A 12052-nucleotide genomic window follows, 5' to 3' on the forward strand; every position below is an offset into this window, starting at 1 on the left:
AGAGTTCCTGAACTTGCTTGAAGCACTGCTTGCTAACCACATGCCTAGGGCACCCTCTAATCAATGAATGTTTATTGGCTGCAACCTACGCAATGAGTGCTGGAGAGACACCCAGCGAGGGGAAATCATGCTTAACCACTTAACATACTAGATCCAGTGCAGTATTTCTGCCTGTGCTAAGATGATGATAATGTGTTTTCACATTCTTGATCAAAAATGGAAGACTAATAATTTAGAATTTAGACCAGAATTTATGTTTGATCTGAAGGAGGTTCTAAGTAGAACTTCAAAATGCAAGAAGAGGAAATGAGAGTGAAATAATTATAATGAAATAATAATTGCAAACAAGCATTAAACTGAAATAATGTTCATCAGCTGATCAAAAGTTTAAGACATAGCTCATGAAAACCCAAACTCTCTAAAATAGAAATAATATTTTAAAAAAGGACTCAGTAATGAATAGCTGCATCATTCTTGTTAATGGTAATGGTAATGGTTTTATTTCATTTGAACATGCATCAGATTACAATTGAATGCATCACATAATCAGTTCACAGTTCCACATGTCCAAAAGGAGTAGGAAGAAGCAAAGCTTATTAAATCCTACCCCTCCATCTGGTACTTTTACAATCAGTAACTGTTACATTTGTTCACTTCCTGCTTTCCTAATATAGTTTAAGTTTTTTTTTTATTATTATTATTATTTGAATTTTATTTTTGTCCAATACTGAAGTACGAGGTGATATGACCATCCAATGACATAATGGGTACTATTGTAACTGTCAATATAGTGATATGTATAGCACATCATGACTGGTTCAAGACTCTTCATCCTTGTATTTAGCAAACATCAACTGCTTGTATTGTTTCTTGAATTGGCTCATCGTTGTGCATTGTTTGAGTTCCTTACTCATTCCATTCCATAGTTTGATTAAAGTTATTCACTTGGCATGCTCGATGCTAGTGTTTCCAGCTAGAGTTTTGTAAACTTGCCAGCCATACAGAAATGTTCTCAGTTGGATTTATATTAGGGGAATAGGCAAAATGGTCCAAAAAAGTGAGGTTATTCCTCTGGAAGAAGTGGTTTTGTCAGGCGGGCATTGCAAAGCATCGTCCTGTTGAAAGAGCCAGTCAGTCATTACCACACAGACGAGGGCCTTTAGTCATGAGGGATGCCCACTGCAACATCTCCACATAGCCAGCTGTTGTTCGATGACCCTGCACAACCTGACGTTCATTGTTCCATTGAAGGAAAAAGCACTCCAGATCATGATGCCCCCCCCCCCCCCACTGTGCTGTGTGGAAAACATCTCAGGTGGGACCTTCTTGTCATTCCAGCAATGTTTGAAGGCATCAGGACCGCCAAGGTTATTTTTTTTTATCATCACAGACTAAGACTTTCTTCCACCTTTCACTGTCCCATATTTGGTGCTCTTGTGAAAATTCCAAATGGCCCATATTGTGGCATTGAACGTTTGGTAAGCTGATGAACAGCCTATTTCGCTTTAATGCTTGTTTGCAAGTGCTTACTCATTTTTTTTGTCCCGCTCATATTTCTTCTTTTAGCTTTTTTAAGCTATGCATAGCTTTTAAACATATTTAAAACCTCCTTAAGAGCCAACATCCAATGTAAATTAATAAAATTTTTCAACCGGATTCAAACTTTTGATCAGGAGGAGACTTTAAATTTCACAGTAACTGTAGTGCATTCAAGGACCACTGAACAAAGTACAAAATCTCAACACGTGATGAAAAAACTTTATACATATATGAAGACATTGTTGGCCACACAGTCAGGAGATCGGGAAGACCTGGGTTCGATTCTCTGCTGGGGCATCTCTGTGTGGAGTTTGCATGTTCTCCCTGTGCATACGTGGGTTTTCTCCGGGTACTCCGGTTTCCTCCCACATTCCAAAAACATGCTAGGTTAATTGGCCACTCAAAATTGTCCATGGGTAGGAATGTGAGTGTGAATGGTTGTTTGTCTATATGTGCCTTGTGATTGGTGCCTCAAGACAGCTGGGATAGGCTCCAGCACCCCCGTGACCCTCGTGAGGATAAGCGGTAGAAAATGAATGAATGAATGAATTTGGAGTGCATGAAAAAGTGGAAAGGAAACAGTACCTCACTTTGACCACGTGGTCATCCATTAACAGGTATATTACAACACAACAGCAACAGAACCATTGTTGTAATGGTGGTACGGAGCAAACTGCAAGTGTGACACATATCAGTTTTACACCGACAACTGAGTAGTAATTTTTAAGCATATAGGGGTAGATGGAACTTAATAACAAGATTTTTTTAAATCTGGGGGCTAATTAAAGACCCTGGTCATTATTTGCCTTTGTAGACCACACACCCATAGACTAGGAGTCTCAGTGGTTGACTAAATAAGGTGCTAATTGGAGCATTTGGTTTAAATGTTACAGACAGTGTAGTTTACCTGCATTGGCAGTTCCCTCATTAAATGTAGCTATACTCTGTATTAAGTGATGCTTTTTCTTATTTAATGCTCAGTGCACCTCTAGTCCACCATACTTGTGCTGTAGTTTGTATTTCCGTGGGTGTTTTTCCTTGATTCACCGCAGGTGTGTGGTTTGGTATAGACGCACATACTGTATAGCCAGAATATATTCGGTGGAGTGCTCTTCTGCAACCATAATCTTTCTAGTTCCATAGTTTTAATATGCTTTATTCTTAAATCCAGCACAGGAGTAACTCCTTAGTAAAAACACTAAAGAGCTTTTGAAGTGGTCCTAAAGCTGTCAATAGGGCAGGAGGCTTGCTGCTTTCACACAAAGTTACTCTGTGTGTCTTGGCTGAGGCTTGTTGTGGATTCAACAGGCCCTTGGCCCAGATTTTGAGGAACATTGCCTTTTTTTTTTTTTTTCCTCCCAAGCGATGTGGTCCATCAGTGCCACAGCAGCGCACCTCCAGCCTCACCAGCATAAGTGATACGATCGTAACATCTTCAAGCAATGTGTACCCACTTTTAGCTCAAGCTGTTTGCTCACTCACTCTTCCTTCCCATCCCATTTTGATTTTTTCCAAGCTGTGAATGAGCAAAAAGAAAAAAGGGACGTGGACACATCGGATGCCAAGGCAAAGAGTGGAAAGTCTGTGTCTCTATTTGTGGAAGGAACACAAAGCTTTTTCAATTGAACGACGATGATGGCTCATGCCACTTTTCCATCCATTTAAACCCCCAACTAATCATTATTTTTCTCAACATGCTGATTAATATGACATGTCACAAACCCCAAATGGATATTTTTTTTACTGACATTATTACAAAGAACCAGGAACGAGGAGGAAGAAAGTACACTACATACACCTTTGACACTCAAAATCAGGAGTTTCCAATGTGAATTTTTGATTGGCCTGTGGTGCAAATTAAAAATAAAATAAAAAAAAAGTAAAAAAAAAATACAATTTTTCAGTATATGGCTCATCTCCGCTGGCCTAAATCATTTGCCAGAACTGGTGCCCTCTGCATGTTCACCATCAGTGCCTTCATTGTGTATCACACCACAAGCTAGACTGATAGCTGGCAAACAAACAACCTCACTTCAGCGCAACAACTGTCCTCACTTACGTGGTTATCACATTTATTAAGCGGAAGCTACGAGAACTGCAATGAATGTTTAATTTGGATCTCATGACAGCAGTGGCTCGCATGTGTTTGCATGCAATGGGTAGCTCTGATGACATCAGACTTTTGTTTGTGCCACACATGCCAGTTTAATGTCCGTGATCGCTGTGTGATGTGAAGAGAAAGCTTCCAGCATTATTCTAATCATGACCTGTGTATGCATCACCATTCATATAGCATGTGGCTAAAGTGACATGTCAACAGAACAACAATCACAATAGACTCTGGCAGAGATGCTGGGGAGGCCAAAACCACACATACAGTAGGGTGACTTGTTTTGGTCTTGATTAAAATCATCCCAGATGATCCTTGCAGTTAAGTGGATTAGTATTTAAACAATAAACAAATGTGGATGAGGCTATACTGACCAGTTTAAAATATGACAGAATAATGTTGTATGATTTTAATAAGGTTATTATATATTATTATTCATTCATTCATTCATTTTCTACCGCTTATCCTCACGAGGGTCACGGGGGGTGCTGGAGCCTATCCCAGCTGTCTTCACCCTGGATTGGTCGCCAGCCAATCACAGGGCACATATAGACAAACAACCATTCACACTCACATTCATACCTATGGACAATTTGGAGTCGCCAATTAACCTAGCATGTTTTTGGAATGTGGGAGGAAACCGGAGTACCCGGAGAAAACCCACACATGCACGGGGAGAACATGCAAACTCCACACAGAGATGGCCAAGGGTGGAATTGAACCTTGGTCTCCTAGCTGTGAAGTCTACACGCTAACCACTCGACCGCTGTGCAACCCAGTATATATCATTATAATTATTATAATAATATATTTGTAAATTAAGGATATTAGTATGGTGTAGTATAGACTAACTATAGTATAGTTAGTTTGTGCTCCTTTTATGAGCCCACATTCAGTGGCAAATATTATGTCTGTTAATGATGATGTATGTTGGTTATTAAGGAGGGAAAAATTAGCAATTTTCACAAGACTAAAGCTTGACAGGATAAATATGTATTTTTTTCATGTTAACCTGAAAACAAATCCTATATTTACAAGAAAGAATCAGCATTGTAGGAGAATACAATTGTATTATTATGCAAAAAATTGCCATTTTTGACACTATAAACTCTATAACATGCTTGTCATAGTCATACCTTAAAATCAGTTTTAAACATGAACAAACAATTACAGACATACAGTGTACAGTATTGTACGTACAAAAGGTGCAATTTCACAACATCACACATTGTCGACGCATCTTCCTGCTGTAAAATGTTGAATCGATTGACTAATGAGACAGCACACTCTACCAGATTCATTGCTGCAGCACTTTTTCGCCTGCAGATAGTGCCATAAAACCATTTTCTATTCAAATTACCATTAAAAAACATATTTACACTTTACAGCAGAGAAAGAAATCTAAGGATATGGAGGGATCATAAATACATACCATTAGCATGCAGACTGTTGAGAATGATGTAAAATTAATACGAGGTAAGATTAAATATTTATGTACTATGATAGTCTTTGATTTTGAAATTTCTGAAATACACCCGGTGGGGCCGTTTTTTTTTTTTTGCACCACAGCAAGTAAAGATGTAAGGCTGGCGACAGCGCATGTAATCAGAGATTGACTCCTCATTGACATTCAAACGGTTCAAAGTGTTTCAGCCTTGATCATGCGCTTCTCTCTGATCAGGCCTCATTATGACATAAAAGGTCTGCCAAGTCCAATTTGAATCCACTTTCAGTTTGCTTTCATTTTCTCAACCTGTAAACTGTAGAAGGTCTCCTCCTCCCTCTGTCTCAGTTTATTTCACGCTGTTTATTCCATATGATCCGTGCGCCTGAGTATTTGAAGCCGACATGTAGACCACATCATATGCGTGTCATCTGAAAGATTATGGGATGTGTGATGTCAGAAAAACATCTCAAGCTGCAAGCAGACGATTTTTTTAAACCACAGGAAACATGCAGCTCTGTGGTGGCGGTGTTCATATCCCGCTCTTACTTTTTGAGTGAAATTTGATGAAATCCACCAAAAATAACATATAATTTTGGGTGCTGGACTGTGAAGAAGTGGAGTTGAGCTGCGGCGTGAAGGCTGAAGGACTTTTTTTTTTTCTGTGCAGAGATGGTATTTACACAATCAATCCTTGGTCATGAGTGTTCGCTGTGTTACGACTTGTCGTATTGACAATAATTCTTGTTTCCCATAATCCCTCATTTATAAATGGAATATTTTCATAGTTCTGCTATTGGCTGGCGACCAGTCCAGGGTGTACTCCGCTTCTCGACCAAAGTCAGCTGTGATAGGTTCCAGCATACCCCCTGTGACCCTAATGAGGATAAGCAGTATAGAAAATTGATATATGGATATTTTTATAGTTATACATAATTATATGCTGTTCATAGAGAGGCTATCTGTAAGTGGCAGAATTGTTATGTTATTCAACGTGCATGCATCATTATGATTGCGACTTTTGGTCTTCTGATCTGATGATGATGATGCCACGGTTATCTATCTCTTTAAATTACCCATACTTTTAAGGTGTTGGGTTAATATGTGAGTGTTCAGTTTCGCCGGCATGGCGAGGCTCTGCAGTGGTCTGTGTTTGGCTCAGGAAAGGGCTTGTTTTCTTGACTTACTGTGACCTCTCTGCTTTTTTCCTGAGCCTTTCCATCTGCTAAAGGGCAGAGCATGTGTAACTCAATGCCACTTTTACACCGTCTTGAACAGATATTCTTAAACTGTATCACTTCAGTGGGACTTTTAACAACCATGAAACTGCATGACTTATTAATCAGTTTACGTTTGAAAAAACGTGATTGAGTTAAGCCTCGCATTTGAAACTGCGACGTGGCAGTGTTATGACGACATAATACCATGCCTTAATTAATCATTCTTTAGTTTTTTTTCAATGCACAATTGTTGGTATTAATATAAATGCAAAATGTAAACATAACACCAGAAAGTCAGACTTAGGGCAGATTCATGAATATTATAGAATTGCAATCAATATGGTTGCCATGGTAAGAACACATATACTATATATTTGGAAGCCTTATGTTCTGAAGCTACTTAAGAAAAGATGTGCTCATAGAGATGAACCTCTCCATTCACTATTCATTGTCCCCAGTGTGTTAATAATGATATTCAATTCTCTTGTTGACAGCCAAACACCTGCAATATGCCCAAGGTGTTATCACTATCGGTATTAAAGCCGCTGGCATGTGTTGACCATTTGACCTATTTCACTACCTCCTTCCAGTCAAAGATCAGGTGAAATATCATCAAATATTAATGTGGTATACTCTGTGTGGTATTCAATCGGGAGTGCAATGACGGATTGCATGCCGTAATGTATCAATACAGTTGCTGCAGACCTCTTCTTGGGTGGCAATATGCGCAGAGTAATTTTTGTGGAGTTCCTTCCATCCATCTATGTGAATATTCTCAGCTATGCCTTTTGTATTGACTGTAACCACCGTACCCTCCCCCTCCACACACTGTTTCTCCAGGGATTGAGTTTCAAATATACAGAATTCTTCAACCCCACTCCCACAGTCGTGCTATAATTCTGATAGAAGTTGGGTCATTTTCTTCCAAATGAACACAAGCAGGAGTTGCCGCACTTGTTTACAAGGAAATCTTTGCATGCCAGATGGCTTAAGGCTAAGAGGGATGTCAGAGAGTTGTTATTTTTTTTTGTTGCAAAAAAATCTTTGTTGCAGCATATTGCTCAATAGGCATGCAGTTAATAGTCCGAACAATGAGTGTTAAAGCCTTTTGTTTCTTTCGGCAATTTTACCCAATTTACTCCACTGGAAGTCACATAATTTAGTGTACCACTATCAAAAGAACATCAAAGGATTTTTCATTCATTTATTTTTTTATACCGCTTATCCTCACACGGGTCGCAGGCATGCTGGAGCCTATCCAAGCTGTCTTTGGTGAGAGGCAGGGTACACCCTGGACTGGTCGCCAGCCAATCACAGGGCACATATAGACAAACAACCATTCACACTCACATTCACACATTGGAGTCGCCAATTAACCTAGCATGTTTTTGGAATGTGGGAGGAAACCGGACTACACGGAGAAAACCCACGCATGCTTTCCACATCTATTATTCACTTCCTGCATTTCATCTCTTCTTTGTAAACATCAACTGCTTGTATTGTTTCTTGAAATCGCTCATCTTGGTACATTGTTGTGGTTCTTTACCTTTTGCATAATTTGATTCCACATCCTGATATACTGTGGGTTTTTAGCATTGTTCTCGCGTATAAGTGTTTAAAAATGTACAAAATCATTGAATTTTATACATATTTGGGATTTTAGAAATAGAGGATTTGTTCTCGAAATGCAGCATTATAGATTATCCTCACTGATCTTTATTGCAATACATTTAGCGAGAGAAGATTGCTTTTATAGTTATTACCCCACAATAAGTCATATGGTAACCAACTTTTGCTTCATTCAGTATTGAGGTATTTCTTTCTATCTTATGTTGTATATTTTTGTTATGAGATTTCCAGGTCTTTTTCATATATTATGATCCCAAAAAATATATTATAATTCACCCTTTCAATGTTCAATGTTCAATCTGTATTTTTGCTTGCATATCCTTTCTGCTGTTACCAAATAGCATTGTTTTTGTTTTACATGGGTTCAAGGATATCTATTTGTATCAAAACATCTTTTTGGTCTAGCTATTTAATTTGTACATTTTTAAATTAGCTCTTGTGTGCTTTCTCCAGAACAAAAAGCGGTAGTATCATCTGCAAATAATATTAGCTTTAAATCTTTTGTTGCTTTACACATGTCATTAATATACAAGTTGAACAGTTTTGGTCCTAGTATTGACCCCTGGGGTGCTCCACATGTAATATTTAAACTTGCAGGTGTGTGCTCTCCTATCTTCACATATTGTTTCCTGTTAGGTATGTAGCTTTTGACCCAATTCAAAACAATTTTTAATGTTAAGATGTTGTGATTAATAGTATCAAAGGCTTTTGTCAAATCCATAAATACTGCAGCTGCACAATTTTCCTCAGTAATTTGGATCAGTGCAATAACAGACTAATCAAACTGTCAGTCTGTTGCAACTATTTATATAAAGTATTTCATAAAAATTAGTACACCCCTAATATTTCATATAATATGTCATAGAAAGTAAAGTCATCAGTGTACAGCTTTTAAAGCAGTATGTATTTACTATCTGCTAATAAATTAGTCAACACACTTGTTGTCCAAGTAGCTGGCAACACAACTGAGTACATCTCACGGTGAACTGGCAAATTGCATCCTTGATGTGAATATTTGTTGTGAGCATCATTGCTATCTAGCACTGCTTTAATTCTCTTGGTCATGGAAATGGCCAGAGCTACACAGTATGTTATTAGAATCCTCTTCCACTCCTCCATGATGACATCACTAGTGGAGCTAGTAGATGTTAGACACCTTGTGCTCTTCCATGTTCCTTCTTTCTGCTTAAGGATACCACACAGGTACTCAATTGGGTACAGGTCTCGAGGAGACATACAGTACTTGGCCATCACGTCACCTTTAGTTCCTCAGCAAACCGTGTGGCATCTTGGAGGTGTGTTAGTCCTCCTTATCATGTTTGGCCCACTTTACAGGGAACATGCTCCACTTCACAATGTCACAGTACATATTGTAATTTATTTCCCCTCCCAATGCTAGCAGCACTCATGCAGCTGACCCCATGCAGACGATGACCCTACCACTTCCAGACACTATTATGTTGCCAGCTATTCAGACAATAATGGCTGTGTATTGACCGTAAGTTCATACACTACTATTGTAAGGTATATCCATGTTTATTTTTATAGTATTATTGACCAATAAGAAGTATATTCTGAAATAAAAACTGTTGCTGAATTGTGCAGTTATACTTATAATTGTGAGATGTATTTGTCTTACTTTCTATGAAAGTTGGTCTCTATGTCCAAACACTATGCCTTTGTCATGTCTAAATTAGACGAAAGACAAAAGACTAGGCCAGGCTAGCAGTTGGATAATCACACATGTTTTTTTATTCATGTGATTTGTTTTTGTTTGGACTTTTGCAATATAATGTGCCTTATTTCCCGGAAGGCATTACTGTACACATTATGTATGTTAACCCCTTGCAACACAGCCTTGGGCGGGGAAATATGCAACATACATTATGCACTGACCATGACTGCCAATTTGAAGGTCATGGTGCACTAAGAAAACATCTTGTTTTCTTATGTAAACAGTCACACCAGGATTGAACTGTTGAGACAATTGAAACAACAAAAGAACTGTCAAAAACAATGTAAAGTCAAGTCAAAAATATATATATATACATATATAGTCTCAAAGGGTTTTACAAGAACAACAAGAACAACAATAGATGAGAATAGATGACATCCCCTGGTTGGGCAAGGAAAAAATCAATACCCATGTGGGGAAGAAAGAAACCTTAAGAAGGGATGTTGAGCGGGCAACATACTGTATGACACAATATAAGTACAGTAAAGTCTCGTTATATCGATATTCTCGGGAGTCGGAAAAAATACCGATATAACCGGACTATCCATATGTCCGATCCTGCGCCGAACTGCATTAAAAGTGGGCGGATCTTTGATATGCATGTAATTTTCTCCTTGAGTTCATGGATTGCGTATCTAGCATGCTTTTGTACTACAATAAATTTTGTACTACAGTAGTGATTACCGGTTACCGGGACATAATTCACCCTGGAACTATCGATAGGGAAGGTGTTGCCACCCGGAGGGGTCGGCGCGAGGGACGGGTGTTTTCCGCTGTGTGTGCTGCACTCTGGTGGTGGAAGTGTGAAAAATAAAGTTGACTGGAAGCAGCCGTTCGCCGTGTTCTTTTTTGGTATTGACATCCTTAAGCAAAGATTGATTTAAGCTGCTTTTGTATCGATATAAGCAGACCAAATTGGCTGGCGGGAGATGAAAAGGGCATCCTAGTAACCGGATTATCATAATAACTGTGTATCGTACTAACGGAGCTAATTATATCATAAAAGACTAGAAATTTGCCGGGAAATGAAAATAGTATCGTAATAAGTAGTAATTCGTTTTAACCGATATCGATATAACGAGACTTTACTGTATATACAAAGTAAATTCAAATAGCATATAGTCGGCAACCTTCACTATGAAAAGAGCCGTTTTACCTCCTTGCCTAGTAAAAAAAAAATAGCCTGGAGCCGCAAAACATACATTTAAAACAAGGTCTTATAAACTAACAATAGAACACTATTGATGAGAATAACAATGGAATACTAACAAATAGAAGTGCAGTGAACGTGCATGTGTAATGGATGCCAAAAAGTATGGTTATCATGGTATCATCTTGGTTAAACGCCTGAACAAATGTGTAGCACAGTGAATTGACAGCCTGTTTCTTTTAACTGGCTGTGATGAGCTCACATGCTTAGCCAATTATGAGTCTCCCACGGTTTTGGCCGTCAAATTTGAAGGGAACTTTGGGCTATCAAAGTAGTTCAGATACAAAAAGGATGAGTTGATTGAGTACTTTTGCTAGTATTAGAGATAAACCTACATAAATGTATGTGTCAATTACTGTAAACTTACTTGATTTGTTTACTCTGGCACAAACAAGTTCCCATGCTGCTGTTTTTGAAATTATTTCTAATTTATTTTTGAGAATTGTGAAATATCTCTGGGAAAGAATGACTTTTTTTTTCCTCCATGTTTACCTGTGTGACAGAGAACTGAATAGCATCCTGTCTGCTCATCCTTGTGCTCATCTAATCAGCAGTTAGAACTCAGCCAGGATGCATTCACGGTCTCACACAAAGTTGGATTTTTTAAAACTCATTACAAAGATTGCATTTTCCCCACTCGGGTGTTGAAAAATATTCAAGCATTGCAAAGGGAGCCACAACAAAGAGGCTGAAGAGCAACATGCGGCTCTGGAGCCGTAGGTTGCTGACCCCTGGTTTGGGTCATGAATGTATTGACATCAGGAGAGTTGCCAAAGTAGAGCAGCACCTCGAAGAAGTGGACCACCTCAGATCTTGTCCGATTCTGTCAGGGTGAGTTCCATGCACTTTTATCTCATTAGATCTCCTGTGTCAGCAGTTTTAATGATTGGTGCCAGAAGTCCTTCAATCAAGATGACTGCACCACAATCAAACAGGATTATTTTAGATAACGAGGTGCACACCTAAGATGTGCTTAATGAGCTTTTATTGATGAGATGGTAACAATCTGTAAAACGCCGTTAAGACCATCACCAAGGTGAAGACAGCAGGGTGCTTACCACCTAATTGCACTCACCTTGTAGACGCACACACTATGGCCACTCCTATCAGTTAGGGAAGGGTAATGGGTGTTTCATTCATTTTCTTTGATTGGTAAAATTTAATC

At 38.7% G+C, this 12052-nt stretch overlaps 1 protein-coding gene across 1 annotated transcript in view; it reads left to right on the top strand.

Moving 5' to 3' along the window:
* The window catches only part of pth1r (parathyroid hormone 1 receptor), a 45813-nt gene that overhangs the window by 1785 nt on the left and 31976 nt on the right, over positions 1 to 12052 (top strand). The gene's annotated exons all lie outside the window — the stretch shown is intronic.

This window comes from Doryrhamphus excisus, linkage group LG6 (assembly GCF_037039965.1).
Source record: "Doryrhamphus excisus strain RoL-2023G ecotype Guam linkage group LG6, RoL_Dexc_Guam_v1.1, whole genome shotgun sequence".
Taxonomy (NCBI): Eukaryota; Metazoa; Chordata; class Actinopteri; order Syngnathiformes; family Syngnathidae; genus Doryrhamphus; species Doryrhamphus excisus.